The sequence below is a fragment of the Xyrauchen texanus genome, chromosome 16 (assembly GCF_025860055.1).
Source record: "Xyrauchen texanus isolate HMW12.3.18 chromosome 16, RBS_HiC_50CHRs, whole genome shotgun sequence".
NCBI lineage: Eukaryota > Metazoa > Chordata > Actinopteri > Cypriniformes > Catostomidae > Xyrauchen > Xyrauchen texanus.
Genome location: NC_068291.1, coordinates 2528992 through 2556979, shown reverse-complemented (window position 1 = coordinate 2556979; position 27988 = coordinate 2528992). Strand labels below are relative to the sequence as shown.

General features: G+C 39.4%; 1 pseudogene; it reads left to right on the top strand.

The window, feature by feature from the left end:
* The first annotated feature begins 13549 nt into the window (after positions 1-13549).
* The window catches only part of LOC127657288 (feline leukemia virus subgroup C receptor-related protein 2-like), a 44208-nt pseudogene continuing 29769 nt past the window's right edge, over positions 13550-27988 (top strand).

Below are 27988 nucleotides of genomic sequence, written 5' to 3'. Positions count from 1 at the left end.
TTGCCTTCGAGTCTGAGACCGTCAATCCATGCATCAGGTGAGCTACCGTAAAGGCTAATCACACTGGATTAAGTGTGTAAATGAAGCTGAGTCTGTAACACAAGCGTTAAAATTTCGTTTTTCATATGATGCGTTAAGAGTAACAGTGTTTCGATATCAAACATAGCAGTGTGTGAGCAACTCCGCTCCAGGCGTGCGTCCTCGTGGCCCGGCCACACTCTCCTCCTCGTCACAGCACTTTAATAGACAAATAATATACCCAATGAAAGCTCTGTGTGAATAGTACGTTTTTATGAAGTCATAATCAGCTGTTGTACTCGTGATTTGTGTGGAAGTGAATAAAACATACAGTTGTTGTAGCACCTCTAGTGTTCATTTCACCAGGATACTGCAGCAAAACGTAGAAAGCGGCTCATAAAACTTTTGAGTAACGTCCATTCTATGAGACTAGGTTGAACTTTGCTACCCAACACTGATCGTTTCTGGGGCCCCAATCAAAGTTTGAATTTGTGTTCACTTTATCTCTGAAACTGTTGATTCCTAGTGGTATGATAGGAGTATAGAATCAATTCCATGCCACATATATTTGCAAAAATATAAAGTATTGCAAAATAAAGTAAAGTTTTGCAAAACAAAAAAAGTATTGAGCAAACAAAAAAAAAAAATTTAAAACAAAAATTAAGTATCACAAACGTAAAATAAAGTATCGAGAGAAAAATAGAAAGTTTTGCAAGCAAAAATAAAGAATTGCAAAATATAAATAAAATATAGCAAAAATCAAGATGTAATTAATTGCAAAAATCATTGACTGTTGTAAAATAATCTAAAGATCTTTTATCCTTTTTTATCTCTGCAACAGATTTTTAGGCAGCAATGATTTTGCCACACATCTTTTTCTTTGCAACGCTCCTTTTAATCTGCATTTCCATCACGTGTGAGCTCGTGATACCGTTTTGCCTTTGCGCTTCACTTTATGGCACTGTTTTGACGTGGGGGTGGAGTCAGGGGATTGGGGCGTGTACAACGGGCTCAGTGATGCCTCTCTGGAAGTTACGTCATTAGCTTGAGACACGGATCAAACGTCATGGCTGAGCAAACGCATGCAGGTGGATCTCAGGTATATAAAGTTGATTGTTTAAGGAAACTCATTTTAAAATATTCAATGGGGTATACCCGTCAAGTGAATTTTTAAGACAACGGTTTAATTTTGAAGAAAATGCCTGTACATTTTGTCAAATTGACAGAGACGTTCTGATCATATTTTTTTCTCGTTTTTCTTCAAATACTTTTTGGGAAAATATGTCTTATTGGTTGGAATCAAAGATTCACTCACTGCCCACTTTTGCTATAGGAAACATGTTATGTTTGGAGTGCTGTTGGACGAGAAAAGAAATGAATTTCTTATTAATGTAATGTTGATACTGGGCACATTTTTCATTCATAAGTCTAAATGTATGAAGACGAAACCTTAATTGCCAGAAATTGGCTGGAATAATAAGAGACCTTGAGCTCTTAAAAGAGGAATAAAGAGACCCCTCTGTATTTGTATTTTTTATTTTATACATTTAATTTCTTTTAACTGATATGTGCCTTGCTTAATACTCATTTACCTGTACTTACCAGTGCCATTGTAGATGTACATTCTGTTTTTTGTTCTGTTCTTGGTGTTCAATAAAAAAAAAAAAATTGTTTCCTTTTATTTAATTAGCATTAAATGTGTTTTAACAGCGTTTGCTTCAGATGAAGAAGTTAGAGATCAGTTAAAGCGGTGGATTTATTAGCCATACTCGCTAACATAGCCAGCATCTGCAGTTTATTCTCTCTCAACTGATTGGACTATTGATTGATTCTTATGTTTACTTTATAGATTATAATTGTCTATACCATAGTATGTTGTCTTCTAAAAAAATGTAAACTCCATATTTAAAAATATATAAATAGATGTTACATTATCACTGTTAAAGGAGACATAGATTACAAATAAAAAGTTAAACGATCGTAACAAACAAGCATCCCAGGAAACGATCTACAAACAATAAAAGAACATCACTTATAATGTTAATTGTGCAAAAGCAAAACAAATTTAACAGATTGATTCTCAAGAGTAGGTGCTGATAACCTGGTTATATCCTGCTCTACTCGAGGCAGAGAAACAGCAGGAGAAAGCTGTTGTTGTTGTTGTTGTTGCTGACCCTGACCCGCCTGAATATGGCCGAAGCTTTGAGTCAGAACACTAATAAGATTCGTCACGACATCTAGATATTCTCTCTGCTAAATGTGACATGGCAAATCATTACATGAGATGACCTAGATACACGTACATTTACTGTGAGCATTGTAAGAACTTAAGTAGCTTGTGAACAGGTTCGTTGAGCAATGGAGGAGTCAGAAGACAGCGAAGCAGGTTTGAAATCAGCACTTTAATTTCTTTCACGAACATACGACGGTCACCGCCGTAGAAATGTAAACATAAAACAATATCACACGCAGTCTGTGGAGCTTTCTGGATCCACTCTCTCTCTCTCTCTCTCTCTCTCCCTCCCCTCTCTTCTTCTTCTTTGGGGTTTTACGGCAGCCGGCATCCAATAAGTTGCATTGCTGCCATCTATGGTATTAGCACCTAAGTGCACTATATCCTATTATACAATCCAGTATCTTTTAGAAATTTAAAAAGACACTGCTTTCCCCTTGTGCTTGACCCTACTTCTAAAATATTTTTTAGAGATACTTCTTCCAAGCCAATTACTCGCATTTCTCTGAGCATATCTTGTCTTTGGTGGTCATATTTTCTACATAAAAACAAAACATGATTCACTGTCTCAGGTTCTTGACATGAACACAAGCCACTCTGGTGTTTCCCTAAAATAAATAAAGTGCTGTTCAGAAACGTGTGCCCAATCCTCATTCTAGAAATAATAACCTCTTCCTTACGTCTAACCTCTCCTCCTTTACAAACCTTAACTGAATCAGTTACCCTACTAGAAATAGAGAATAGGTGCCTCCCTTTATTTTCTTGCTCCCAGAACTGTTGCCATTTCAAAATTGTTCCCTGCCACACAATACTTTTACCCTCCGCTTTGGACAGATTTAAGTTTATATCTATTGTTTCCTTTTGAGCAGCTTCCTTGGCCAACTTATCAACCTTTTCATTTGTTGCAATACCTACATGAGCTGGGACCCATACAAATGATATTTCTACTTCTCTCCTTTTCACATCTCTAATTGCCAGAAGAATATCATATACAAGGTCTTGTCGACTCTTTGAGGTCCCTTTCCCCATACTATTAATAGCTGACACAGAGTCACTACATATCAACACTTTATGGTTCTGAATCTGCTCAGTCCATTGCACTGCCATCAGGATTGCATATAATTCCACTGAAAACACACTTAGGAAATTTGAGGTTCTCTTACAAACTTGGGTATTCCACTTCTGAACAACAAAATCTGCTCCTGTAGCACCTGTTTCCTGATCTTTTGAACCATCAGTAAAGATTAATATGTGCTCCTGATATCTCTCTATTATATGACAGTGAAATTCATGCACCAAATCTGATTCAGGATTCTCTGACTTAATCCTAAGTATCGCTAAATCAATCTTTGGAACCTCCAATTGCCATACAGGAACTGATGGCCACAGTACTCCTGGACAAAAGTTCTTATCATGTATAGACATTTCCTGGGCCAGTGCCTCCCCTGTCCATCCAAAACTTTGAGGACTTGCCATCTCTCTCTCCCAGCTTACCTGAATTGTCGCTTTAACTGGGTGATCACACTTTTGACCCATCAAGTTAACCCAATAGTTAGCCTGAAGCTGCTGTCTTCTCAAACAGAGTGGCATTTCTCCTGTTTCTACCTGCAAGGAACACACTGGGGAAGATCGCACAGCTCCTGTACATATTCTTAGTGCCTTAGCTTGAACTATATCTAATCCAGCTAAAACTGACTTGGCTGCAGATCCATAAACCAAACACCCATATTCAATTCTTGCTCTAATTGAATATACATAAATTTGCTTCAAAGAAGCAACATCTGCTCCCCATTCTGTTCCAGCAAGACATCTCATTAAATTCATTACCCTTTTACATTTGTCTACTACTTTTGAAACATGCTCCCTCCATGTAAGTCTTGTGTCAAAAAACACACCAAGAAATTTAAAACTTTTCACTCTTTCCAAATTCCTACCATATAACTTCAATTTTATACTTTCATCTATTCTCCTCCTAGTAAAAAACATAGCCTTTGTCTTCTCAATAGAGAATCTAAACCCCCATTTCCTTCCCCAATCCTCCACTAGGGTTAGAGCTTTCTGCACCTTCTTCAGTGTATACTTTACATTTTTCCCCCCTTTTCCATAGGCTACCATCGTCTGCAAATAATGACTTTCCAATTCCCGGCTGAACACTAGAAAAAACATCATTAATCATTATATTAAACAGCAATGGACTAATAACACTACCTTGAGGTGTACCATTTTCTACAAAGCAGCTTCTAGATTTTTCTGACCCTATTTTCACCTGAATACTTCTATTATTTAAAAAGTCCATTACCCAGTTAAACATATTTCCCCTAATTCCCAACATGTGCATCTTGATTAAAAGACCCTCTACCCATAGCATGCCATATGCTTTTTCTACATCTAAGAATACTGCCACAACAGTCTCTTTATTTATCTGTGCTTTTCTTATTTCATCCTCAAGGCATATGAGTGAATCAATAATACTTTTCCCCTTTCTAAAGCCATTCTGATGACCAGCCATCAACCCCCTTTCTTCAATAAAGTGCATTAGCCTTCCATTCACCACCCTTTCCATTAACTTACTAAATGAGAAGTTAAAGCTATTGGCCTATAATTTGCTGGATTACTAGCATCTTTCCCCGGTTTTCTTATTGGGACAATAACTGCCTCCTTCCATCCTACAGGAATCTTTCCTTCCTCCCAGACTTTATTAAATACATTTAAAACCTTATTCATTCCCTTATCACTTAAATGTCTTAACATAATATAACAAATTTCATCTTTACCAGGAGCTGAATTCTTACACTTATCCAATGCATTTCTTAATTCTCTCAGTGTGAGAGGAACATTATATTTATCCTCTAATTTTTCTTTCTTTTGAATAACCTCAACATATTGACTCCTTGTTTCTTCCCTAGCCCTCCTTTCTTCTTCTGAAAGATTACTGGAGCTATGTACCTTACTCAGTGTGTTCACCATCATTTCTGCTTTCTCTAGGCTTGATATAGCCAACTGCTCTCCATCTGAAAGGATCGGATAATTCCACTCTCTTCTGTTACCTTCCATTTTCTTAATCATTCCCCATACATCATTTATATTAATAGTACTTCCAATTGAGCTACAATAATCCCTCCAGTATGTTCTTTTCCTTTGCCTTATACTCCTTCTCACTACTGCCTGTGCTTTCTTGTATTCAATCAAATGTTGAAAGTTATGAGTTCTTTTTAATTTTCTAAAAGCTCGGTTCCTTTCCCTAACTACCTTTTCACATTCAACACTCCACCATGGAACCGCTTTTTTTACTAGTTTTCCTGAACTTTTTGGTGTTGTAGCCATTGCAGCCATATAAATACTCTGTCGCAACTCAATTTCATTTCTTTCAACATCATTTGTTTCTTGGACTGAACTAATATATAATTCACTTATTTTCATAAATCTCTTCCAGTCTGCCTTTTTGAAAATCCACCTTCCATGACTATCTTCTGTGCTCAACCTTACATCAACGTTCACTTTACATATAATTGGGTAGTGGTCACTTCCAATAGTGCTTTCTCCATGCACTTCCCACTTACACTTTGAAGCCATTCTACTAGACAAGATTGTGAGGTCTAATACTGACTCTTTACCAGTTCTAATATCAATCCTAGTTCTTCTACCATCATTCAGACACACTAAGTTCCTATCATTCATCACCTCCTCAATCACCTGTCCATTGTTGTCTGTCTTTTCTCCTCCCCACAGTGTATTGTGGGCATTAAAATCTCCACACCACACAACATTATCTCTATCCTGGCCTTCTATTTCCTCTAGTTTCTTTAACTCTAACTGTTTACAGGGGTTATAATAATTTATTATTACTATTTTCTTTTTATCTGTCCATACTTCCACTACCACGTATTCTTGCTCCTTCCCTATATCCAACACCCTATAGGGTATCCCCTTCCTTACAAAGGTAGCACACCCACCACCACTTCCTTGCTCTCTGTCTCGTCTGATGCCGATATAATTTGATAAAACAAAATCAAATCTAGGTTTTAACCATGTTTCCTGAATACACATTACATCAGGTTTTACACTTCTACTATCTATAAACTGTTTAAAATCTTGACCATTTGCCAACAGACTCCTTGCATTCCATTGGATAGTGATCATAATAAATAATATCATCCTTTACCTCCTTCCTGACTGGAATGTACAGCAAGACATTCCCTTATTTCTTCCCATTTTAAGTCTAGCATGCCCAAATGCTGAATTGCTGCCTTTGCTATGATTTGAATCCTTTCAGTTTTGGATTTAACCTCAGCTGTTGCATTAATTACCCCTGCAATAAAGATAACCAAGTTCCTCTTTTCACCCCACTCCTTTTTCTCCTTTTCCTTCTCTCTGACATGATCTTGTCGCTGTGTCCATGCATTCCCTGTTGCTATTTCCTGTCTAACATTTTCTTCATTAACCCTCTTTGTTTGCTCCATTCTTTTAACTGCTTCTCCATAAGGAACTCTATCCTTCCTTTTCACACTCTGAATCTCAGTCTCCCTTCTCATTACTTCACAACCCCAGTAGGCCGCACTGTGTTCCCCTCCACAATTACAGCATTTAGGTCTTACTCCCTCTCCACAGTCCCCATAGTCATGCTCCCCACCACATTTAGCACACCTTTTAGTCCCTCTGCACAACTTAGCTACATACCCAAACTTCTGACACTTGTAACATCTTATTGGCTTATGAGTGAACTCTCTTACCCTATATCTCACATATCCAAAGTATAATTCTGTAGGCAACTCTTTTGTGCTAAACTGAACCAAGACTGACTCGGTTTCTTTTTTCTCTACCCCCTTAGTTAAACGCTTCACACTCTGAACAGAATCACATTTTTCTTTTAAATTTTTAACCAGCTCCTTCATCTTAGTTACTAAAGGAATCCCATAAATCACTCCTTTACTTCCTTGTTCACCCACTTTCACGACCCTTACCACCACTGTTTTCCCAACAACTTGTAGTTTTAAAGCTTTTCCAATCTGTTCTTCAGAGCTACATCCAATCAATAAACTGCCATCTTTTAAAATCCTAGCATATTTAACCTCGCCAACCTGATTCTTAATTATTTTCGTCAATTTTAATGGATCCAAACTCTTCACTCCTGGTTCTTCAAACCTCACAACAACAGTCCATTTCTCCTCACTCTCTTTCATTCCTCTAATCCGCTTTGCTTTATTAATCCTCCTCATCTGCCAGTACCCATCTTCTTGATCCAATTCATCCATACTACAACAACTATCTTCCTGATTGTCTGCCACGATAGAGAATACGTGCAATTATATCGTATACCGGACCTATACAGGCCGTCGGCCGATATTCTCGCAGAATACTCTCTCCACTTAGTCTATCCTCCACCCAGCGCGTCTCTCGCCGTGCGCTAAAATGGCAGCGGCAATGACCCGTGGCTTAACTCCTGAACGATGTTTAAACTTATTAAAGAAGGAGATCTATAATTTTGCATGAGAAGCTACAACCTGCTCCACAGCCTACAACCGACCCTCCTTGCCGCGTGGCAGCCTCTCCAGTCTGGTGTCAAATCCGTCCTTTACACAAATATCCGTGGCAAATGTCTCTCAGTTTCTCCCGCGATCGAATGAAACATCTATATTATGAACAAGCCACTGTCCTTCTCAGACCCTCTCTCCCTCTCGACACTTGGCGTCCCTTTAAATGTCTTTCTCCGTATCACTACAACAAGACACAGGTGTTAGAGATAATTACAAACCAGGTGACAAGCCTTACCGCTCTCTCTCTCCCGCAGACTGACACACGACCACGCCCCCCATGCCACATAGCTGTATAACGCAGGGTTAAGAATATAGGGGATGTGAACATTTTATATTTCAAAACTTTATTTTTAAAGACAGAACACATGCATGTTTGTTACGATCGTTTAACTTTTTATTTGTAATCTATTTATTGTCTCCTTTAACAGTCAAGTCTAGTCAATTTTATTTGTATAGTGCCTTTCACAACACACATCGTTTCAAAGCAGCTTTACAGAATATTAGCATTAACAGACGATAAGAACTGTAATGTCTATAAAGTCAATTAATCATCATTGTGTAATTTAGATAAAATACGAATTATAATAGTGTTTATAATTAATTAAATAATAATTGTATTAATAACCCCAGTGAGCAGCTGTAGGCGACTGTGGCAAGGAACACAAAACTCCATAAGATGTAGATTAATGGAGAAAAATAACCTTGGGAGAAACCAGACTCACTGTGGGGGCCAGTTCCCTCTGGCTAACGTTATGAATGTAATGTAAATATTAATTATGTATAGGTAAAATCATGGTTTAAAATTATTAAACTAAGTGATAAGGGTCATTGATTAAACATAGATTGTGTTTGAACTGTAAGATTAATGACCAAAGTCTTTGAAGTCCATCTTGATTAATTGCAGAAGTTCACAGATGCAATTGTCCTTGTTAATTGGCTGATGAAGGCTTTTGTTGGCAATTGTTAGTCTAAGCATTTCATTTCAGGATCGTAGTCCATAAATAGACCGAGGTGATGCAGGTTGGAGTTGGCATCATTTCATCCTCTGAAGTCCGTCATAATAGATTGAAGTGATGTTTGGCTGGCACCAGCTGCATTTAGTCATCATCATTCTGTGACATGTAGCAGTGGAGTCCAACATGAAGCAGGAATGGTGCTGGATCCAGCTAGTTCTGGTGACCTCAGGATAGGAGTCCCGAGGTTGAGACAGGGAAACAAATAAAAAGATGTAAGCGTAGATGCCATTGAATTTATTGCAGAGTTAGAGATCATGCTCAATGTTTCTGGTTTCTGGTTCCGGCAGACCCAACTAAAGCAGCCTAATTGTGGGATAAATTAGGTGTATGCCTGGCTAAATAGATGAGTCTTTAGTCTAGACTTAAACTGAGAGAGTGTGTCTGCATCTCGAACAGTGTTTGGGAGACTATTCCATAGTTTAGGAGACAAATATGAAAAGGATCTTCCTCCTTTTGTGGATTTTGATATTCTAGGAACTATTAACAGGCCAGAATTTTGCGATCTTAATGAACGTGTTGGAATATAGCGTGTTAGAAGATCACTTAAGTACTGCGGAGCTAGACCATTCAAAGCTTTGTACGTAGTTAACAGAATTTTAAAATCAATACGGAATTTAACAGGTAGCCAATGTAACGATGATAAAATGGGGCTAATATGATCATATTTCTTGGTTCTCGTCAGCACTCTGGCTGCTGCATTTTGAACCAATTGAAGTGTATTTATTGATCTTTCTGGACATCCTCCCAGTAATGCATTACAATAATCTAGTCTTGAGGTCATGAAAGCATGAATTAGTTTTTCGGCATCAGCAACCGAGAGCATATGCCATTATTTATCAATATTTCTTAGGTGGAAGAATGCTGTTCTACAAACATTTGTAATTTGATTTTCAAAGGACAGATTGGTATCAAATATAACACCTAAGTTCTTTGCTGTTGAAGATGATGTAACAGCACATCCAGCTAGAGTCAAATTATATTTTAGTGGCTTATTTTTAGAGTTTTTTGGTCCAATAATTAGAACCTCTGTTTTGTCAGAATTGAGTAGAAGGAAATTTCTGGCCATCCAATCTTTTATTTCATTGATACACTCTGCTAATTTTGAGAATTGTGAAATCTCATCAGGTTTTGAAGAAATATAAAGTTGTGTATCATCAGCATAGCAGTGGAAACTTATTCCACGATTCCTGATAATATCTCCCAGGGAAGCATATACATGGAGAAAAGCAGAGGCCCTAAAACTGATCCCTGTGGCACTCCATACTTTACTTTTGTTTGGTTTGACAATTCCTCATTTAAATAGACAAAGTGGTAGCGGTCTGCTAAATATGACCTAAACCATGCTAATGCCACTCCACAAATTCCAACATAATTCTCCAGCCTATTCAAGAGAATGTTGTGATCTATCATGTCGAATGCAGCACTAAGATCTAAAAGCACTAGAAGAGAAATGCAGCCACGATCAGATGATAAGAGCAAGTCATTTGTAACTCTGATAAGTGCAGTCTCTGTACTGTGATGAGGCCTAAATCCTGATTGAAATTCTTCATATATACTATTTCTCTGTAGAAATGAACATATTTGGGAGGATACTACCTTTTCTAGTATTTTTGACATAAACGGGAGATTTGAAATCGGTCTATAATTAGCAAGTTCTCCAGGATCAAGTTGTGGCTTCTTAATTAGCGGTTTGATAATTGCCATTTTAAAGTTTATTGGGACATGTCCTAAGCATAGCGAGGAGTTAATGATATTAAGAAGAGGTTCTGATATTACAGGAGATACCTCTTTTAAGAGCTTATTTGGTATAGGATCTAACAAACAAGTTGTGGCTTTTGATGTTTCGATAAGTTTTGTTAGCTCTTCATGACCTATGATAGCGAAGGATTGAAGTTGCACATGAGGGAAATTATTCGACACTGTTTTCTGAGGTGCTATGACAGATGATTGCATAATTCCAATTTTATTTCTGATTATTTCAATTTTATCTGTAAAGAAATTCATGAAGTCATTACTCTTGAGCTGTGACGTAATATCTGGTTCGGTTGAGGCTTTATTCCTAACCAATTTAGCCACAGTACTGAATAAATATCTAGGATTGTTGTGGTTATTTTCTATGAGTTTACAAGGGTGCTAGAGAAGACTGCATTTAAATTTTTTGTTATTTCATCAAGTTCTTCTGGGCTTTGGGGTTTATTGAGTATATGAGATAGATCTGGAAGAGTATTAGTGAAGTCATCTTTAGTGGACGAAAGAATAGTTCTACCTGAACGATAGCGTGGTGTAGATTGAGTAACATTAGCTGATTGCAGAATGCAAGAGATGAGGTAATGATCCGAGATGTCATCGCTCTGCTGCAGAATTTCTATATTATCAACATCAACTCCATATGAAAGAATTAAATCTAGCGTATGATTATGGCGATGAGTTGGTCCTGTTACATTTTGTCTGACTCCAAGAGAGTTGAGAATATCGATAAATGCTAATCCCAGTGTATCATTTTAATTATCTATGTGAATGTTGAAGTCACCAACAATTAAGGCTCTATCTACAGTAACTACAAGATCTGATAAAAAATTTGCAAATTCACTAAGGAAATCTGAATAAGGCCCGGGTGATCTATACACTGTAGCAAGGGTAAAGGACGACAGAGATTTTTTATTTATATTTGTATTTGACGGTGCCACATTAAGCATTATTAGTTCAAAAGACTTACATTTATATCCTGTCCTCTGAGTAACACCAAAAACTTCACTGTAAATTGTAGCAACACCTCCTCCTCGACCCTTCAGGCGAGGTTCATGTTTATAACAATAACCTGGGGAGTAGATTCATTTAAACTAATATATTCATCCGGTTTAAGCCAGGTTTCAGTCAAACAGAGTGCATCCAATCTATGATCTGTAATCATTTCATTGACAATTAGTGCTTTGGTAGCAAGAGATCTAATGTTTAGTAGCCCTATTTTTATATGATGTTTATTTTTAATTTGTTTGTTTTGTTCAAGTTTGACCTTAATCAAATTTTTTCTAAATGATTTAGTGAGGGTTTTGTGGTTTGTAGTTTGGGGAACAGACACAGTCTCTATGAGATATCTAGGTGATACAGTCTCTATGTGTTGTAGTTTATGTGAACTGTGTGACGTCTCATGGCAGCTAGCAAACGTTCGGATTAACCAGTTTGTCTGCTTCCTGACCTGGGCCCCATTTAGTCAATTAATATCATTATTAAGTCTATAAGCCAAATTACTAGAGAGGAGAGCGGCACCTTCCTGGAGGGATAACGGTGATAATGTTACATCTAAATATGGAGTTTACATTTTTTAGAAGACAACATACTATGGTATAGACAATTATAATCTATAAAATAAACATAAGAATCAATCAATAGTCCAATCAATTGAGAGAGAATAAACTGCAGATGCTGGCTATTTTAGTGAGTATGGCTAATAAATCCACCACTTTAACTGATCTCTAACTTCTTCATCTGAAGCAAACGCTGTTAAAACACATTTAATGCTAATTAAATAAAAGGAAACAATCAACTTTATATACCTGAGATCCACCTGCATGCCTCTGATCGGCCATGATGTTTGAGCCGTGTCTCAAGCTAATGACGTAACTTCCAGAGAGGCATCACTGAGCCCGTTGTACACGCCCCAATCCCCTGACTCCACCCCCACGTCAAAACAGTGCCATAAAGTGAAACGCAGAGAAAAGTGAAGCGCAAAGGCAAAAGCGGTATCACGAGCTCACACGTGATGGAAATGCAGATTAAAAGGAGCGTTGCAAAGAAAAGATGTGTGGCAAAATCATTGCTGCCTAAAAATCTGTTGCAGAGATAAAAAAGGATAAAAGATCTTTAGATTATTTTACAACAGTCATTGATTTTTGCAATTAATTACATCTTGATTTTTGCTATATTTTATTTATATTTTGCAATTCTTTATTTTTGTTTGCAAAACTTTCTTTTTTCTCTCGATACTTTATTTTACGTTTGTGATACTTAATTTTTGTTTTAAATTTTTTTTTTTTGTTTGCTCAATACTTTTTTTGTTTTGCAAAACTTTATTTTATTTTGCAATACTTTATATTTTTGCAAATATATGTGGCATGGAATTGATCCCATATTAGGGGCTTTATTTTAGAATCTCGTCAAATGGCTGATTGAGAAATGTGTGAATATCTGTTTTAAAAAAGTCAGTCAAACTAAATATTTCTTTTTCACAGAACAAATTCTGCATCCTAATATGGCCCAACATAGATTATAAATAGACATGGGGGATTTACATGATTTATTGTCAGTCCTGAACCCTGAGTAGCTGATAGAAAGATGTTCAGATCACTTGTGGCCAGCAGGGCCGCCAAAACTCTGGGGCCCCCAAACATTTGTGTGGAGCTTTACACAGCCAAGGTGTTAAATACAGTACTATATGCAATACAGTACACTAAATATTATATACATCCAATATGCAATACACAAAAGCACTATCGGGATGTGTTGGGTTGATCACGTGCTAAAGATTCACTGTCATGTCATTTGGAGAAACGATGATGATGATCGAAGTGAAGTTTGAACCTCGCATGAGTGAATCACAGTGATATCAGACGCACAGTTGTTTCCTGGAGCGAAGAGCGTGACTTCTGAATCCACCTTTGAACTGGATCGCTGTTTATTGAGTCAGTCGGAATGTGATTCTTTGGCTCATTTAAAGCTGGATTTACGCGTCAGGAGTAGTTAGACCGACGCGCTTTACAGTTCATAAACACATTGCGGCTTTGACCGGATTTCAGAGGCACAAAATGTGTGAAAGGGGCGACAATGACGCTGGAAAGGACGGAGTGATCCACACAAACCAGACGAGAAGCTCCGATCTGAACTCGGATCACATTGAAATCACCGAATGCAAAGACACCGGCACAGGTCCCACTCGTTTATACCGGAGGAGATGGCTTATAGTGTTCCTCTTCAGCTCGTACTCGCTGTGCAACGCGTTCCAGTGGATCCAGTATGGAATCATCAACAACATCTTCATGAAGTTTTACAACGTGACTTCTTTCACCATCGACTGGCTTTCCATGATCTTTATGTTGACTTACATCCCTTAATCTTTCCAGTGACATGGCTGTTGGATCGGAAGGGGCTGCGGGTGATCGCGTTGGTCGCCGCGTCCATCAACTGCGTCGGGACGTGGATCAAAGTGGCCAGCGTTCAGCCCAGTCTGTTCTGGGTCACGATGCTGGGACAGTTCGCCAGTTCATTCGCGCAGGTGTTCATCCTGGGAATGCCGTCTCAGGTCGCGTCCGTGTGGTTCGGTTCGGATGAGGTGTCCACCGCTTGCGCCGTCGGAGTGTTTGGAAACCAGGTGCGTAAAGGCGCACAGCACCAACAGACACTTAGTTATTTACATGAAAACTGTGCTTTGAGGCTCTATATAAAATCATATTGATTTCCTGCCCGTAAACGAGCACCTGAAAGAAGGGTTGGCCCCTTACGGAAATCTACTTTTATTAACCACCTTTGTCATCAAAAGAAGAAATGATAAAAGGTTTAAAAATAAATAAAAAATTCAAAATGAGTTCAAAATCATTTTGATATTTGTTTCTTGGGCTTAATGTCACAAATGTCATGTGGTGTAACCATCTGGTCAAGAGAAGCCTTAAGAAAAGATGAAACATGAAAATGTTGGCATGAGTAGTGCAGAATAATATTTTATTAGTATTTACTTAAAAAAAAAAATAAATATATATATATATATATATATATATATATATATATATAATATATATATATATATATATATATATATATATATATAATAATATTTAAAAGCATTTGTCCGCCAGTTCAAAGTCAGGTGGTAACCAATATGTAGGTAGCCATTTTGTTGTCATGTGACAGAAAAACACAATACAGAGAGGCTTTAGACCCTCAAACGTGTAAGTTTAAATATATATTTGTCATATCATTAAATATCAATATCAAATTAAAATACTAAATATAAGTAACTGTATTCCACTATAGTTACAATTTAAATCACTGGTAATAAGAATATAGTTACATGTACATTCAAAAGTATTTTGATTACTGAAGAGATTACTTTGCATTATATTGTCATTTGTTTCTTTTAACATTTAGTCTATTCAGCTAGAAATCATTGATACATATAAATGATGTGATCCAAAGAGCATCAAACAGCAGTGAAACACTTTCTGATGATGTGTTTCATTTATGCATTCGCTTTCACGCTGTCAGTGAAAAGGTGGATATGATGTCATTGAGGAGGCTGAAGAGAGGAGCTACATAATGTTTCTACAGCGTAGAAATGCTTTGACAGATTAAACATAATAAATATACGATTACATGCCGTATCAATGTTTTTTTTATGTGATTAGGTTATTTGTTTTTACAAGAAATGCTAACCAATGTAGCCTGTAGCATCATATAGAAAGCTACAAATATTATATGTTCTGCCTCATTCTATGAACAGACTACACATACGATCAGAAAAGGATGTCGTTTTACAAACTGTGAGGGTTTGAAGTTTGGAGCAGCAAATGTATTTAACCATGTATAAATTGTCATCTCAACATTTATCTTTATGCTAAACTAAAATGCTATTTCTTGCCTTTACATGCATGTGTTATCAGGCAGCGATTATATTTTATAATGAATTCTATGAAGAAAATTCACATTAAGGCATTACCTTTTTCTCTAGTAAGACCTTTGATATTAGAGCAAAGATGTACTGCAAAAGTTTTATTCTTAAAACATTTTAAATAAAAATAAATCAACCAGTGCTGAAGAAGTAATCCAACATATTTAGATTACTTTACTGACCTTGAGTAATCTAACAGAATAGTTACAAATTACATTTTACAGCATGTATTCTGTAATCTGTAGTGGAATACTTTTTAAAAGTCACAACCCTGGTTATAGCTATGGTGTAACCCTGAGAAAACGTCTTCATATTCTCGACTAAACAATTCATGATAAAATACAGTTTTTGTATAGAAATATGTAAAACCAACATGCACACAAAGCTGAATTGTCTTCATGTGTTTTAAACTAGATTTGTGATTACAGACAATCTGATTTGTCACAAACTATCATTACCACGATACATTTTGTAGGGTTTAGATGGGGATAGCCTTGTAATAGACCCATATATCGTCCAGGGCAGTGTTTCCCAAAAGCATTGTAAGCCTATGTAGAACGTAGAAACAGTTGGCCTCAATGGCCTCTATGATAAATTTAAGCTTATGATGCTTTTGGGAAACGCTGCCCAGGCCAGTTAATTGGCCGATATTCGTTCCTTTTGTGATTTATCAGCATTGACTAATAACTGTGTTTTTTCGCTAATAAACAGAAGTGTTAACTTTCCCTTGTGTCAGTTCCAGAACCTACTAAAATTTGTCAATCAACGATAAACAATTTTAAGCGAATTTGAGGATATATTGAATTAAATAAGTGTTGTTTTCACTATGTACTATGTATTTTGTATACTATTATGATGATAGTAAAACTTTTGTAATATGGCACTTTTTGTACCACTGTCTCCCTAAGATGATTCGCTGATGTTCTTCCTCTTTTGTAAGTCGCTTTGGATAAAAGCGTCTGCCAAATGAATAAATGTAAATGTAAATCTGCATTTATATTGGCCATCCTGCTCATCCAGCATCCTGGTATTGGTACCGGTCATTGAAAAACCCATCTTTGTCGATCGCTAGTATGGCCCTTTTGAACATTTATGTTTAAATATGCAGGTAAATGAATGTCTCATTTTATCTCAGGTTACAAATGCTCACACAGCACTTTGAGTCACCTGTATTTTAAATTAGTCATTTTATACATAACATATTTGTGCCATATAAGTGAAAAGAGTTACACTTTAAATTGAGCTGTTTTCATTCTTTGCACTTTTAAATACTGCTGCATGCAAAAGTTAATTATTTTCTCTACTCATCATTACACTAATTTACACCTTTCATAATGGAGTTTATGTGGAATTCACATTGAAAAGAATTAGGAAAGTGTGGCTAGCCAAAGATTTACTGTTAACCAAAACATAGCAGCTTCACAACCTGCCATGGTTTATCCATGAACTATCAACTTTGCTCCCAGCACTTTTCCAGGTTAAACTTGTAATGCATTCAGTGTTATAATGAGTAAAAGGAAAGTAAGATATCTTGGTGATTGTTGCTCTCTTGTTTAGCTTCCAAATAGGACCAATAGTTGATGATTCCATATTGGCATGGCCATTGCAGATTATCTGTAAATTCATCATATTTTGAATCAAAGCATTCCGTTAATTGAAGAGAGAAAACTGCTGGCAACAGTGAAGGTAAACATAGCAAACATTTGCATGAGCTTAAGTGGTTTAAAAGGAATAGACACACATAAGTAAACATGTGCTTTGTTGGCCCTTTCTTGAGAACTTCAGTGTCATGCAAAAAATCTACCAGTGCTGAAGAAGTAATCCAAAGTATTTAGATTACGTTACTGACCTTGAGTAATCTAATGAAATACATTACAAATTACATTTAACAGCATGTATCCAAGAACAGGCAGTAAATCCATTAATGATGAGTAAAACAGGAATAATAATGCTCTGTAATGCACTCAAAAGAATAACTAGACTTTGCAAAGAACCGAGAACACCCAGCATTTATACAGTGTATACAGGTGACTGATTCGTAGAATGGGCATCAGGTGGGTCAGAGTCTGTGTCAGTACTCGGGTGATTGTGACCTCTGGTACCAGTCTACCAGATATTGTACTTGCTGACCCAGGAGGGTTCTGATGTGATAAGCCTCTTCTCCATCAATCACAAAAAGGAGAGGGCCCAGGGTTTCGTGACCCGTGGAGTTGTTTGCTGATCTTCCCAGTTTGAGCAGGGATACATGGAAGGCAAAAGAGATATGATAATGAGACAGCAGATGAAGTCTGTAAGACAGTGGTGTTAATTGTTTAATGATCTTGAAAGGGCCTACATACCTCAGACTTAATTTCTTTGAGGGGATCCTGTGGAGAGCCATACTGGTTGACCGGGTCTCAGTTGGGGAACTGATCGGCAGCGGCGGCAATCTACTGGATGCTTTTGCTGTCTTATGGCTCACTAGAGATGGACATGTGCTGCGCTCCATGCACATTTATCTCAGTTCATAACTTGAGTGAAGACATCAGCATTGTTCTGTATCTACAGTAATAGATGGTGTCTTGTATCTTGTCTCAGGTGCCCAGAGCAGGGAGAGGTGTGCACATTGAATAACACGTGTTCTCACAGACTTTCTACCCTTTCTGGTGGACAGTCATTGGGTCAGAGAATCAATGTTTTGGGCATGCTAGATTTCATCCTATATTTCCCACCTCACCGGAGTAAGTAGTAGTGCTGGTGGGAGAATAGTGTCTTGTTTTTCCCTGGTACATTGGGCTTTGTGTAAACATGGTTGCGCATCTGCTTTGGTGTTACTTGAATCAGGTCTTTAAGTGATGGTAAAGTTGAATTGGGTAAAGAACGGAGACCAGCCCACTTGTCAGGGTCCAGTTGCTTTGCTGTCTGAATATATTTCAAATTGTTGTGATCAGTGAGAACTTTAAATGTTTGATGTTGCGCTCCTTCTATCCAATGCTGTCATTCTTCAAATGTTGCTTTAATTGCGATTGACCACGTTGTAATTCTGTTCAGCAGGTGTGAGCTTGTGTGCAATGAAAGCACATGGTACAGTTTAGGCAGTGTTCTGTGATGTTGAGGAAGAACTGCACCTTCTCTGCACTCAGATGCATTGAACTTAACCACGAATGGTAAAGTGGGATCAGTGTGATGGAGAATAGGAGTGCTCAATGAACCGGTCTTTAGGTCCTCAAATGCTTGCACTGCATTGTCATTCCATTGCAGTCTTTTGGGTATCCATCACTGCTTTTGGCAGGAGATGTACCTGATAGGAGCTCGATGGCACAGTCCTGAGGTTGGTGAGGGAGTAACTGAGTAAGGCTTTGACCTTACTAAAAGCTTTACAGAGATTGGAGTAAACAGCGGGAATGCCCGTTTTGTGGTCCATTGGGGATCTTTCCACGTAGGTGACTAGACAAGAAATTGGGGGAACGGCATGAAGAAATTGCAAATGACATGGTTTACTCCACCTCTGAATGTTTCCCCTACCCTACGAAATATTTGGATTGCGTTTGTCTATTCAAGGGAAACCAAAAACTAGAGAGTTTCCCAATTTGTAGTGTATCAGCTTCAGTGGTGTGGGATATGGTACCGTTGACAAGGGGCCGTCCATCTAACATTGAATAGTGGATAGGGAAGTACAAGAAACAATGGCTAAGTCTAGAGCCTTTACTAGATCAGAATCCATAAAATGATCAGCAGCAGCAGAGTCATTCAGAGCATTAACTTCGATCTTGTTGGATGTGTATATAATAGTGGTGAGTACTAAACTCAGATTCAAAACTGAAGACAAACTGAACAAGTTTCACAGACATGTGACTAACAGAAATGGAGTAATGTGTCCCTTTACAAAGAGGGGTCAAAATCAAAAGTAACAGTCAGTATCTGGTGTGTCCACCAGCTGCATTAAGTCCTGCAGTGCATCATCTCCTCATGGACCGCACCTGATTTGCCAGTTCTTGCAGTGAGATGTCACCCATGCACTCTTCTAATCATCTACAGTGTATTATAACAGAAACTGAAACACCATAAAATAATTCAAGTACATTAAAAACATAAGATATCAAGATATCTGTCAATTATACCTAAAATAATAAAAGAAACAATCTGCCAATGAGGTAAGAAAATTCTAAAGTTTATTTTTCTTACCCCATTGGCAAATAGTTTTTCTCACTAAACTGTGAGTGTGATATTATGATTGCTAAATATTTTTTTCATCCTTTCTTTCATTCTTTTAAGATTGGTTAGATATTTGTAATGGAGAAAAAGACAAATACTCATTAAGAAAATGTTTTTTGCAGAGCATGGGCTAATAAATAGAGTACGAGTTGTTGGAAGTCCACCATGGTGCATTCCTAATTATAATCGTTACTATTTATGGTTTATATAGTGTCAGTCTCCCATCATTTATTGGCTTTAGCACAGTTTAGTGTACAGTCTGCAGCTGGCAGGCTGTTTAATAAGGTTGCTTCTAGAATACAATCGTTCTCTGTTATGTCACTTCCTTTCTTCTTCAAAACACACAAAAAAAACCACGTTTTGTCAGGGTGCTGTCCTAACATCTCTGATCATTGTGCCATTGTAGAAAACTTGCTGCATTTGAGATACATTTCACAAGCCATTTAACTTCTTAAATGTGATTTATTTCCTGTTGAAAACAGATATTTAACAAGAGCAAATGTAGGACGAGGTAAAAATAAGAGTGCTTGGAGACAAAAATGAATGCAACGTTTCTTTTGTGATGCCATGTGTTAGGGAATAGCTCCCGAGTGTCGTTCTCTGCTTGTCAACTGAAGTCACACATAAATAATGTGCAATGCCTGATGAATTTATAAAGACAATTCTAGTTTTGGTCAAATTGTGGAGTGACTAGAACTGCAAAGTACAACACAGTAATAGGAAGTACAAGGATGGCTTCATAAAACCGTGGTGTTGCAGATTCACTCCTAGTGTCCCGCTTCATTGAATAGTGAGTTTACAAGTAAAAAAGGTTCGACTTCTTACAACTGCTAAATAGAAACCGTAAACAAATACGGCATGAACCCTGAATGATATTTCACCCAAAATTGAAAGTTATGTCATTATTTACTCGATCCATACTCATTTGTTGTTTCAAGTCAATCAATAGCTATGGTCGAACATAATGACATTTAAGTCATTATTCAATGAAAATCCTCCCCTTGTAGCTTTAAAATGTTATTGTCCATCTTGCATATTCAAACCAGCGTGATGCGTTCGCTTAAGATGCGCATGCATGAACCGGTGCCATTTTGGTAACATCGCAAATGAGATTTCTGAGCTTTGGCAGAGGAGTTAAATGATTAGTACATTTTCTTATACAAGTCATTTCTTACAAAGTCATGCAGTCTTATAAGGTCTTCTGCTAAACTGTTCTTGTTGTTATTCAGAGAGTTTTAATTTCATGCTAGGTCACAATATGACATTTATGACTCTTAGACCAATAAGAGATTGAGATATGAGTCTATAACATTACACAGGGTGTGTGTGTTTGGATTTAGATAAGGGGCGGATGATGATTTCATATTAATCAAACAGTTGAAATACATCAGAGCCCATTTGATCTTGTGGATGGGTGGATTGTAGTTGTATTTAAGGAATGAGATGTTATAACAAGCAGCTCTGAAATGAATATGACCTCATGTCTGGATTGTTCGGTTAGGCTCAAGTAAATTACAAAAACAATATTTCTCATTATCACCCTGAGTGCTATTCACCTTTTGACCTGTAGCTGTATTGAACTGACCCTTACATGAAGAGTTGTGCAGTGCTGTTGTCTCACATAGCTGCATAAAACTGTTCCACTTTGCTGCTTATTCTGGCAAAGAATCACCCACTTAGACAGGAAGGTGTAAGGCAACCACATACAATTCATTTTGTCTCTACCTGTCATCTAGAGGTGGTTTTATCTGAAATAGATTATACAACAATAATAGTATAATAAATTCTAATTACAGCGGGAAATGTGTTCACTGATTAAAAAGGCATAAATGGTCTGCACTTATATAGCGCCTTTTTATTAACCTTAGAGGTTACCAAAGTGCTTTACACTGTGTCCCAATCACCCATTCTCACACACACACACATTCACACACCAATGATGGCAGAGCTGCCATGCAAGGCGCTAGCCTGCCATTGGGAGCAACTTGGGGTTCAGTGTCTTGCCCAAGGACACTTTGGCATGTGGAGTCATGTGGGCCAACCCTGCGATTAGCGGCCGACCCGCTCTACCACCTGAGCCACAGCCGCCCCATAAACATGTGATCAGAGGAAGTAAAAGCAATCTATATGCATCAGACGGTCAGTGAACGGACTGTGGCACGTCTGAGGCGGACACAAACTGTGCAGTGAACTCTTCATTTTCTTCCCCTGCAGCTTGGCATTGCTATTGGCTTCTTAGTGCCACCCGTTCTTGTGCCCAATGTTGATGACATCAATGAACTGGCTCAACACATCAGCGTCATGTTCTACATCACAGCTGGAGTGGCGACCGTCATCTTTCTGCTGGTCGTGTTTGGTAAGACATCCACTATATTTTTGACAATTTGTTTAAAGTTGCAGTCAGAAGCCTCGACTCAACTCATGTGAAATGCGCTTTACAATGACGAAAGGACATTATATAATTATTAGGCTGTTACTGTTGTCTTTTCTTATAAAAGTTTAAATACTGTAGGAAAATCATACAGCTTTGTTCTTATAATGCTTAAACATTCTACTGAAGTCAGTAGATTTGAATAAAGGAGAAGGGAAGGACATTATTGATACACTCATTAATATTATTAGACTCTTATTGTTGTCGTCTTGGATGAAAAGTCTTAGCGGTTCACAAACTTAATGGAAACTATAGATCTGATTTGTACTTATAATGCTAAAATACTATAAAGACTCTTGGTAGATTTTGGTTTGAACATCTCAAAATGATTCAATGACTCACTCATAGCACATAAGAAACTCATTTGTCGCCACCTTGTGGAATCTCCTGTGGGTCACTGAACTAGTCAATTAATGAAACTGAACAAATTTCAGATAAAATAGCTTAAGTTGGTGCTTATAGCTTTTAAAACAAAACCTGGAAAACTTTTCGTGGATCTGTGATCGTCTCAGCCTTGACAATCATGCGTTTGTATCCTTGTGAGTTATAAACTTTAGACAACGATGACCGTCGGACCACTGATTTTTATTTATTTATTCATTCACACTGGGTTGGTAGCGTGTTGATTCTGCCTTAATACTTCAGGATGTGAAATAATGTTCAGTAATTCAACGCTTATACCGCCATTACCACATGTAGTGTGCGGAAACACTGAATGTAGACATAAAAATTACATTAGAAATAAAATAAAATATAATTGATAGGAATATGACGCATCTGGATAAAAATGAACATTTGAATGCACAATTAATTCAATGAAAATTGTGATCATTAAAATGCAAAAGTCTGTGATTTAATGAAGTAAATATATAATTTGCAAGTGATGTGCGCTTCCACATGAATGTGAGCTGGCCGCTCATACACTGAAAACACCTCATCGTGATCGTCACGTGCACTCTTGTGTGTGAGATGACAGAGATCACTCTGAAGTGCACAGCACATGCAGACTGTGTATTTATTTCATTAATAATCACACTGGGACATGCAGCAAACTGCTTATCTAGAGGTGAGAAACTACCATCAACAAAAACACACAGATATGCCAAAATAAAAGCTTGATTTAAGTGGATGCATGTGTGCTCAAATATTACACTTGTTGGGCATGAATTATCCTGGAACATTGTGCCTTGAAAAGAGTGGGAACCCTGGCTTAAGCATAATGCATGTTAAAATACTGTAAATCTTGTGTGGTAAAATTGCTTACTAACATTGTCAATATAAAGTTATCCAGTATTTCAACTCCATTGACATGACAACCATGTAGACGGAAATCCCGAAAATCCCGGTATATTTTCAGAAGAATAATGTAGAATAAGGGATGAAATCAGAGCTTCCTCTAACAGCCTCCCCTCTTAAACATCATGTTTGGAGCATGAGTAGCAGAACTGCAGGCAAGAAATGCTCACTCATTTCCAGTTATGGACTGTGGTCCATTGTGTAATGATTTCGATCAGATCATGGGGTTTGTGTAATAGTCAGCTCTCATTTCTGTTCCGCGAGTGCCGTTGAAGTCTCGCGCCTGCAGAACCGCAGTTACGTCCATTAGTTGCTGTAATGTGAGATCATGCACGAGGCAGGGCTGTGATTGGATGGAAGCGTTCTTTCTCATGAATAATGTGGAGAAACGCTCAGAATTTATTCATGTTCATTTGTATTGTATTTCCAGTCAGAACTTGGAGTTTACTCACCATATCGCTGCATCCTATATGTTTATTATGCAGACTGCGTAGGGCACCAATACCCTGGGGGGCATCAGAAACTCCACCGGCTGCCCTTTCTCACATGTTAAATATTTTTCAAGGTCACGATAGCATTCGCGTAACAAAGACAATCACTTCACTCTATATTTAAAAATGTTTTATGAAAGTTTTTTATTATTTGGTATATAAAACCTACTCTGCTCTTAACCCTCCTATTGTCTTAAGAAACCGCACTCTCCTTTTGTCCTTTGGGCCATTTTTGACCCGTATTGAAAATCATTAAAAATGCTTAAATTCTTTGTTAGTTTACAATGGCCATGGTATTTGTAGTAAAACTATAGTAACCACAAGATTTATCTGTAGTAAGAACATGGTCAGAGGTGCAACTACCATATATATAATGTATGGACGCCATATAAAGGGGGGCGTGGCGACTCTCTAAAGGGGGAGCACACCAATCCTCAACGATAGTAAGGTGTAACGAATGAAGCTCGGAAGCAAGTGCAAGTAAAACTCAGTTTATTAACTGTAAAGTTGAAATAATAAAGTCCAAGGTGACGTTTTAGTGGCGCAGGAACTCCAATGGTCAGATGAATCCGGTGAGATCCGGAGTGCTGAACAAACACGACGAATCCACAAACATCCACACGAACACGAACAGGAACAACGAAGGCACAGGACTGGAGCTTAGAGGGATCAACACAACCGGACATCACAAAACAACGATCTGACAAAGAGATGAGAAAGTGGTGAGTATTTAAGGGTAACGAAATGGGTAGCAGCTGGTGAAGGGAAGTGATTACAGCTGATTGCTGAACACGTAACGAGCAGTCACGCCACACACACATCCACACACACACACACACACACGTAAACAACAGAGCACGAGACGAGGAAGAGACAGGATTTATGAACCGTGACAGTACCCCCAGGGACGCCTCCTGGGTTCCAGGCTCCCTACCTGCCGATTGTAATCATCGATAAGGGAGTGATCCAGAATGTCCCTGGCCGGTACCCAACTTCACTCCTCCGGACCGTAACCTTCTCAGTCCACCAGGTACTGAAATCCGCGCCCCCTCCGTCTTGAGTCCAGAATGCGATTGACCGAATAAGTAGGTTCCCCATCTACGAGTCACGGCGGGGGAACCGGAACCGGCGGATTAATGCGGGAGTAAAAAACGGGTTTTATTTTGGAAACATGAAAGACGGGGTGAATTCTCCTGTACGCCGGAGGAAGGTTGAGGCGGACTACCACCGGACTAACAATCTTGGTGACAGTGAATGGGCCGATGAATTTGGGTGCAAGTTTATTAGATACAGAGCGGAGAGGAATGTTCTTGGTAGAAAGCCACACTTTTTGACCAATGACGTATACGGGGGGCCTAGACCGGTGGCGATCGGCTTTGGCCTTGGTGCGCGACCCCACTTGGAGTAGAGTCTCACGGGCCTTAGTCCAAGTGCGGTGACACCTCTGGACGAAGGCGTGAGCGGAGGGGACAGCGACCTCGGATTCCAGACTAGGAAAAATTGGTGGCTGGTAACCTACACTACACTCAAACGGAGATAGGCCCGTGGATGACCCTGGCAACGTGTTGTGGGCGTACTCCACCATAGAGAGATGTTGACTCCACGAGGAAGGATTCTTGGATACCAAACATCGTAACGTTCTCTCCAAGTCCTGGTTGGCTCGCTCAGATTGACCATTGCTCTGGGGATGAAACCCTGAGGACAAACTGACAGTCGCTCCCAGTAGTTTACAAAACTCTCGCCAAAATTTGGACACAAATTGGGGTCCTCTGTCAGAAACCACGTCTGTCGGGAGGCCATGTAATCGAAAAGACGTGGTCAATGACGATCACCGCTGTCTCCTTGGCTGAGGGTAATTTGGGCAAGGGAATGAAATGAGCCGCCGAGAATCGGTCCACCACGGTTAAAACTACCGTGTACCCCTGGGAGGGTGGGAGGGCGGTAATAAAATCTAGAGCGATATGGGACCAGGGTCTCGAAGGCACCGGCAGCGGTTGAAGTAACCCGTCTGGGGGTCGATTGGAAGTCTTACCAGTGGCACAAACTGAGCACGCCAAGACAAAACTGTGAACGTCGCGAGCCATCTGAGGCCACCAGAATCGTTGCTTGACTAAAAACTTAGTTCGATTAACTCCCGGATGACAAGCCACATTGGAACAATGTCCCCACTGAATAACGCTGGACCGTAACCCCTCCGGCACAAACAAACGATTCGGTGGGCACCGAGCCGGGGGCGTTACCCCTTCTAAGGCCGTCTTGACCTTCGATTCGATCTCCCATGTGAGTGAAGAGATGAATAGAGTCTCTGGTAAAATGCACTCAGGAGTGGACGTGCGTTCGGAGCGATCAAAAATACGTGATAAAGAATTGGGTTTGATGTTCTTGGAACCCGGGCGGTACGAGAGAGTAAAATCAAAACGACCGAAAAAAAGAGCCCACCGAGCCTGCCTGGAGTTTAGTCTTTTAGCTGTGCGAATGTATTCCAAGTTCTTGTGATCGGTCCAGACGATAAAGGGTACCCCCGAACCCTCCAACCAGTGGCGCCATTCCTCCAAGGCTAACTTGACTGCCAACAACTCTCTGTTACCAATGTCATAATTACGTTCGGCCGAGGACAAGCGATGAGAAAAAAACGCACAAGGATGCATCTTATCGTCTGAAGGAGAACGCTGGGATAACACTGCGCCTACCCCCACCTCTGACGCATCGACCTCTACCACGAACTGACGTGACGGATCAGGGGATATCAGGATGGGAGCTGAAACGAAGCAGCCTTTTAGTTTGGAGAACGCAGCCTCGGCTGCGTCTGACCACCTGAACGTCGTTCTGGGAGAGGTCAAGGCGGTCAGAGGCGCGGCTAGTTGACTGAAATTGCGAATGAAACGCCGGTAGAAATTGGCGAACCCCAGAAACCTCAGTAGAGCCTTACGGGAATCTGGACTTGGCCAATCCACCACAGCCTTGATCTTCTCAGGATCCATCGCATTCCCTCAACCGACACGATGTACCCTAGGAAAGGAACAGACTGTGCATGAAAAGCGCATTTCTCCACCTTGACAAAAGCCCATTCTCTAGCAACCTCTGAAGCACTTGCCGGACGTGCTGCACGTGTTCCTGGAGAGAAGAAGAAAAAATCAATATGTCATCCAGGTAGACATATATGAACTGGTCGACCATGTCTCGCAGCACGTCATTAACAAGTGCCTGGAAGACCGCTGGGGAGTTGGACAGGCCGAGCGGCATGACCAAGTATTCAAAGTGCCCCTGGGGGTGTTAAAGCGGTCTTCCATTCATCCCCCTCCTGATGCGGACCAAATGATAAGCATTGCGTAAATCCAATTTCGTGAAGATAGATGCTCCCTGCAACCTCTCGAAAGCCGAAGACATCAACGGCAAAGGATAAGTATTCTTTACCGTGATGCTGTTCAGCCCCGGTAATCAATACAAGGTCGCAGAGATCCATCCCTCTTCCCCACAAAAAGAACCCGCCCCGCGGAGAAGAGGAAGGGCGGATGAACCCTGTTGCTAGAGCATCAGAAATATATTTCTCCATAGCCTCCCTCTCTGGAACCGAGAGTGAATATAACTTGCCCTTAGGCGGAGACGTACCTGGCAATAACTCTATGGCACAGTCATAGGGACGATGTGGAGGAGAGAAGCAGCCCGAGACTTACTGAACACCTCCTTCAGGTCCAGGTACTCCGCGGGCACGTTAGATAAATCCACGGTCTCCTCCTGAAACACAGGGACAGAAACAGACGGACAGGCAGACATTAGACAAGACTTATGACATTGAGTGCTCCACGCAGACACAGACTTCAATTGCCAGTCCACTTTAGGGTTGTGGACGGGTGAGCCAGGGATGACCAAGGACGATGGGGGCGAGAGGAGTGTCCAGGATGTAGAAGGAGATGGTTTCGGTGTGATTGCCTGACGTGATGAGGGTGATGTCTTCAGTGGCTAGTGAAATGGTGGGAAGTTCCTGGCCATTGAGGGCGTGTACAGCAATCTGATGTGTGAGGGACCTGAGGGGAACTTGGTGGTTGCGTGCAAACGTGTAGTCCATGAAGTTACCTTCCGCCCCAGAATCCAGGAGTGCTCGACAGTTGTGACGGTG